The sequence below is a fragment of the Odontesthes bonariensis genome, chromosome 24 (genome assembly GCF_027942865.1).
Source record: "Odontesthes bonariensis isolate fOdoBon6 chromosome 24, fOdoBon6.hap1, whole genome shotgun sequence".
NCBI lineage: Eukaryota > Metazoa > Chordata > Actinopteri > Atheriniformes > Atherinopsidae > Odontesthes > Odontesthes bonariensis.
In genome coordinates this window covers 8,506,744-8,514,265 of record NC_134529.1, presented here as the reverse complement: position 1 = coordinate 8,514,265, position 7,522 = coordinate 8,506,744, and positions in this window count along the sequence as shown.

Below are 7,522 nucleotides of genomic sequence, written 5' to 3'. Positions count from 1 at the left end.
GCCAAAGCCTAACCAAACAGTGGTAAACAGAGTTTATTTAGGGTCGTAACTTTCCAAGTCATTTTGGTTCCAAGTTTGTTTTGTGCCGCATTACATGTCTCATTTGTAAATGGGAAGGGGTCGTCACCTCAGCGGGCTGGTTGCGAAGAATCACGTGCACTGAACATGGCTATTTAATCCTACTGTATGTTTGTAGAGGCACAAAATCTTGTAGGGTTAATCGGGGTAACAAGTTTAACCCCAGGCAGGTGTGAGGACACCACGGCTTTTGTGAGAAGAATAATTTATTTTGAGCAGAGCGGAAATCAAATTGTATTGTCATGTATTGTCGTTGCTCAGTTTTGTGCTGCGAAAACCAATTGTTGTCCTAATTCAAACTAGCTAGTTTTGACTAAACTTAACCAAACAGCAAGTGAAAACAAAACAAACAATACACAAAAGTACAAGAGATTTTCACCCAGGAACTAAACCAGGATCTCCTGTTTAAAAGGCATCATTTATGGCTCATTTCAGGAGTTGGAGAGGCCTCATACTTCGTTGTTTCAACACAGTGTCATGCAGAGGGTGGCCAGTTGTTGTTCTTTATGTCCATTAACCTGCAGAATTCTTCTTTTTACAATCAGGTCCAGCATCTCCAGAGCCGTCCCCAGCACAGAGACAGAGTCTTCTTTATCAGTTTGTGCAGTTTCCTTGAATCACTGGTTCTCCGCCACAGACTTATAGAAGATTTATAATATCTAAGTGACCCAAACTTCCTCAAGACATCCAGTTTGTTCTGTCCCTGCTTAAAGACAGCCTCGATGTTGCGTTTCGAGTCCAGTCTACTGTCCAGACAAATTCCCAGACATCTGTATTCCTCAACCACTTCAACCCCTTCACATAGGATGGAGACAATGTCTGGCTTTTTCCCGGTCCTCCTGAAATCCACAATCATTTCTTTTGTATTATTTGTGTTCAAGAGGAGGTGATTATTCTCAAACCATGCCACAAAGTGATCGACCAGCTCCCTGCACCCAGCTCATTGTGTTTATGCTCATATTTCTGACATTGCCTCCAGTTACAACTGGAAATATTCTTTATACTCACTATATTCTTATATTCAACCTTAACCCCCCCACACACACGCCAAAATATATTTTACAACAAATTCTAATGCTGAATTTGAGCTTCCAGCAGAGTCTTCACAGAACACTCCCTTCTCTTTCTTTGTCTGACACCATTTCTCATAATCCAACTCACAGAAATAGCTGAGGAAAGTCAGAAGAAAGGATGACTGCAACATTTTCGATTATAGCAAATTATAGTGGCTGCAATCCAGACTGCATAAGAAGTTTAATCTTCTTTGCAGTGTAAGAAGGAGCACCTGATGGGCTTTTGAGTAACAGAGGCACAAGAACAAAGTCTGCATTTGTTATAAGCTTTGGTTTATCATAATCTAAGCTGGAACTATTGTAGGTGGTATTATTCATAACGTCACTGATTTCGTCATAGTTTTTTCCTCTCAGTTCACTTTGGAAAAAAACTGTTGTGTCTCTGCTCATAAAAGACATAATAAATTCAGTGGTGTTATCAAGTGGTGTAATGCCAGTCTGGGTGTGGAATACAGACACCATCTCTGCTCTTCAGACTTAGCGTAAAACTTGCTTCTTTCCAAAAGTTTTTATCCGATTTCCCTGAACTCTTTCGCACAATTTGTCCTAGTATACTGTGTCCTAAATGTACACACCACAAACTCACTTTTCCTCAGAGGTTCTTCTTTTGAATCAGTCTAGCGTGTCAATGGTGATCTGCTCTAACTCTGACTGTATAAACTGCTTTGTATAAATACCTTGAACGTCATTCCTTATGGTCAAAATTACAGTCGTACTAATCAGAACCGTCGGAGCAGTTTTTCCACAATAACATTCTTTATTAGTAGAAATGCCATTTTAAACTATAACTTAACTTAGTTTGCACTTGTCAAAACCAAATTGAAGATACATAAAATCTTTACAAAGTCTAAGTGATCATTATCAGTGCCAATGATCACTGACATTATATGAACATATATAAGCATATATGTTTATATGTGCAGCGCAGATAAACATCAGTTCATTCCTTTTAAATACTCATCCTTGGAGGAATAATTTGACTTTTGCCGCCATGCGTGGAGTTATGAATTTTAAATATCCACAAATACATTCTGGTTCTTATTGAATAATCTGGATTCCTGGAACATGCTCCCTTGTAGATTTGTGATATATGCCTTTACATTTATCTCAGTAAAAACTTTCATTTCCAAAATCTAAATCTAATCCAGACAAACATAATGCAATCTGACAAAAATTCACATTCCACATAACAAGAATATTTGAATGACCTTTTAGTTGGCAAGTAACACCGTGTCTTATTATGATTAAAAAAGTATCCATAGGCTACAAATGTGTAATTCATTTTTTTTTTTAAAAGTCTGCTCGCTGAAGCACCCCCTCTTCCACAGCATGTTTGTCTTGGTAAATGCGATATTATTAAAATAAAACAGTTGAATACAAGACAAGCTTTCAGTAGCAGTTATCTGATTTTTCATTTACTTATGAGGGCTCTTAAGTTCTGATTGCAAAAACAGGAAACCTGTAACACAAACCTTTAACTGCAGATGAGCCATTCTAAGCATAGATGACATAAGAAAATTGAGATCAAAACCCCAGAGACCTAAATTACACAATAATTGAGATTTTGAGACATCTAATACAAACATTTGAATTGCAATTACCCTCTATATATGCAAGCTTGAGAACATGAATCTCATCTGATTGTTTTACAAATAAAACTGTGGCGCATCATTCATTATTTGGGTACATCATAGTTTCAATATTTATCAAGATGATTTGACATTTTTCCCAAAAACAGTTTTTAGAAATGTAGAAAAAACAGCTCAGTATTACATGTGATGGGTTCATTCAAATGCACAACAATAATGACATTTTAATAAGCTGCCTCTTATTAATCAGTAGTGAGAGCTTATTTTCATTAGAGAAATGGTTGACAGAGTTATTAGTGCAATCATCATCATTTACTGGATTAACAAACAGATGCAGCATGTGTCGACAAGTTAAAAACTTTATTTTAAAAAAATGTAGCCATTTTACCTCATCACTGGAAGCACGACCTGATTTAATTAGCTGGTTGCTAAGCAACAGTTAACCCAGATACTGTCGAACAGCTCTCACTGTGGGAAGCTCCAGTGTTTCCCTCACTGCTGATGTGAAGTGTGGGGACATTTCAGGGACATTATGGAGTCATGTCATTACCATAAAGGAACTGATGTGCATGATGGCAGATGGAAGCAAAGTCTCTTCCATTTATTTCCAAAACCCCAGAGTTAAAGTTACGTACAAACATTTGATGTCTAGTCCAGCGTCCAACTGACTTGCATGGAAAACACCCAGCCTCTGAGAGATAATCTAAACTAAGGTCAACATGTTTCGCTCTGAACTTCGCTGTTAAAGGAGATTTAAAGAGAAGTAAAAGTTTATGATCTCAAGATAGAACTTAGGTTTAAAGGCGTGAACAAATGATCAAAATAAAGCAGTTAAAAAATAAAATGATAATACAAAAAAGGAGGAAAAAAAAGGGATCATACTATACTTTTTTTCTTGGGAAGCGTCTGTTCATACAAGCCAAAATGGCCTATAACAAAAAGTGCAAAAAAAAGGGGCAACACAACTCATTTCCCACGATGAAAAGGACAAATGTATTCATGTTTCACTTGTTTGATTGGCTCACATCTCACATCAGCCCTCATCAGAGCGTCTTCAGGTATGCAAGCTCAGTCACACATTAAAGGCAAAGATCTTAAATGACCGATTGGATGTTTACAAGTGAAAGCTTCACCTAATGCTAGCCCCACTCCCAGCACATTGATTTCAGGTCCCCTTGGACACTGCATGTGGACCCTTCTAAGCAAACAATCTCAATCCCATAAAGTTTAAGGCTGAAGTCATCATGAATTTCATTCAGTTTAAAATGTCACCTCCTCAGCTGGTGGTTTAACCCTCTCAAAACCTCTGAGGAGGGTGAGCAGTGGTTTCCTTCAGCATAACGTTTTGCAATTGTATAATCCATGTTGCCTATACTGTTTTGTTCTCTAATATTTCTTGTTTCAGGGGTCATTTGGTTTGTCAGGCCAAGACATTCAACATAATGGCATTCATTAGATGACGGTCACGCTGTAAAAGGGATCCGTTTTAGCCCTTAAATGATCTTGTTTAAACCCCAACCAACTAATGTTATTACCCAAACCCAACCAGGAAGTGACCAAAGTGTTTTAGGTAACTGTTGTTGTGCTGTTAACTGAACATAACTCAGGTGAAAAAGCTGTTAGTCTTGAACTCATACCACGAATATGTGAATAATTGAAAGCTCTGCGTGTCACTAATTAGAAGAATTGGAATTGGAACTAATTGGAAGACTTGTTGTTAAAGACACTTATCTCAGTCTGCTACCCACCACATGGGTCATTCATAAAGTGTAAAAAAGACATGAAACAAAAATCACTTGGCCAAACATTTATCATAGAATATTTCAAATTGTTCAGCACTGATACCTAGCTGCATTACAGAGTCCTATTCAACACCACAGATTCAAGAGTTGATTCAGTACATGAGTGCTCCCTGTGTAGGTGTGAACGTGAGTGTGACAGGTGTGAGCACTCTTAGTGGCAGGTCATCTTGACTCTGATGCTCGACCTCATCTGAAAAATCTTGACATTTACTCTGGAGTGTTTTCAAAATGCTGCATTTTCTCCATCCACAGAACCAACTCTCAGAGCCCAGGATGCGGGTAAACGTGCTAAGATTAACATTTACGTGTTGTTGGCACCTTTGCTTATGGCTTTCACGCTCCCTTTCACATCTTCTTCTCGATTTTCATCAGCAATATGTTTTCATAGAGACATTAAAGCCCGTCATGATGAATCCCTCCAGGGTCTTGCAGAGGGGATGCAAAAATCATCCACTTCTGCCTCTTTCTCAGAAACACCATGTTCCTTCCCCGTCTGAAGCACAGCTGTGTTCACATAGTAAAGCGTCTCCTCCCGCAGCTGTTGTGGTCAATTAAACTGTGCATATTTGTAACTGTGAAGTTGAAATGTGTATCAAAATATGCATAAATGTGTACTTTTAGAGGCCTTTTCATACTTCAGTAAGAGATAACTGCTTGTTTTATTTATGATTTGATGTATTTCAGGAAAAGGAGCTCATCATATATTTACTTTCTTTCCTTAACACAAATGACAAGATGCACATGTCTTTCTGGTAGTGTGTTAAGCACTGAGCAGGAGGCTGAGGGCAGTTAGTTTTTCTCACCATATTTAATCAGCTAAGTTCAACAACTTTAAGCTCTCTGAATCATGAATATCTTGTTTAATCAATAATTAATCTATTATTTGAGTGAATCACTGCATTAGCACAGATACAAGTGAGTCAACAGATTGATACCTCAGCCGTATAGGCACTAACACCACACAGACAGATATGAATAGTTTCATACGGATCCAAACCATTAACAAGTTCCATCTATATCCTGGTGCCTGGCTGACAACTTGCCACCATACCTCTTTGTCATGTTTTCTTCCCTTAACACTTGTTTGTGTTGGTCTCACAATTTATTTGTTTACTACTGGAGCTTTACCGCAGCTTCCATAGTTTCCAAAGCCTCCTAGATGGTGACCACATCCCAGAATGCACTGTGCTGTTATGTTGTTGTTCCCCTCTCTTTATTCTCAGTGTATAAATCCATGCATTTTACACAGCTGAATCAAGAGTATTTTACCATTATTTCAATTAATCTCAAGATATGAAAATAAAACGACAGTAAATCTAATTCATGCATGATTCATGTATGATAATAGCTCCATGGAGGCTCACATGATGCTTTCAGTAAACAAATGAATTTGGTTAGATTTGCATTTTTAAGAGGTGACGTTGTCAAACCTTATTAACTAATGGCCACAAGAGTACGATGGAAGAGTAAAATATTCTAGCAAAGCTCAAGTACCCGACATGTTCTATCTTGATTATCAAATATAAAACCTCAGAAAAACAAGTACCAGTCTAAAAAAGACAAAAAGACAGTGTTTTTTTTCAGTGAATGACAGTTCACATACATACATATACCACGCTGCTAAAAACCCAGACAGAAACAGTCTCAGGTAAGACTGCCCTGCAACATATTCAGAAGGAAACAGTTGTTTGCCGCTGTATTAGGGCTCAGAATTTAACGTGTTTACCTTTTAAGTGCATTGGGACCATGCTGTGATCTGATTCTGCACTTTCAATTAAGCCCACTGATTTATTGACATTTCTTCTGTGCCCTGGGACTTCACTCGTGTTATTGATTTTCTACATTGCTGCTGCTCCAGCTCAGCACCCTTGGAGACAGATGATGATGAAGCTGTGCACAGCTGCAAAAAATCTGCAAATCACCGGAAACTTGTGCTAAGTTGTGCTTGAGAAAATATATAAGGTTAGATTAAACCAACAATGTATATAAGACACCATTTTCAAATATTCAGCGTATTTTTAAATGAATTCCATGTGCAGAGGTTTTATGAATTAGTTTTATTAGTTGTGTTAGTTTAAGTGCTTCAGGAAACATCTCACATCTGGAACTCAGAAATATATTTTGCTTTTAAGAAACATTCACAGGATTGGTTTTACAACCTACAAAATGTGCCTGTTGTTTTTCCTCAAGGTTTGATTTCCTCTACTTTCAAATCAAGGTTAGCTCCAGGTGAAACAGATCAGAATCACAAACCAACCCCATTTTATTTGATTTGTTAATGCTGTTTTAAGAAAATAATTTGCACCTGTTTTCTACATTTTGCAGGAACACCTTTGACAGTAAGTAAAGAGTGTGGAGAAGAGGACATGAGAGGGAGAAAGGTACTGAGGGGAAACAATTACCGGTACTGGTGAAACTGCAAACATCCCCATGGCAACCTCTTCCCCTTTTCTCAGAATCACGATGATGATGATGAAAGCAGGAGTTGGCCGTGCAGAAAACCTACGTTTTGAATTTCTCTTCCCTGGTAAAGTCTGATAAATCTTGCTTGCCCTTCATCTCTCACCTAATCAAATGTTGAACATTTGTGTAGGTGATAGCATAATTTCAAATTACCACAGTTAATGTTTACCACCAGTATCTGGTGTAGCAGAGAGCGCAAGGCAGGAGTTGACCCGAGCTTTTCCCAGCCTGTCAGAGATATTTAGGCAACAGAGCGTCATCCCTCTGGGAGGTCAGTGATTGCCTGGGGTGTCTGGTGCTCTCAGAGGTTTGTGTCAGAGTCAAGGAGTGACCACAGTGAAACATGTTCAGATGTCTATGGGAGGATCAGAGGTTTCTCTACAAGACAAACTGCCTGCTTGTAGTGATGAGTTCATAAATTAAAGGGCGAAAACAGTCAATAGTCAGTTGTGAAAGCAGACTAATGTCAGTTGCTGCTGACCTTTGGTCTAGGTTCACTGTATTGGTGCATAATTGT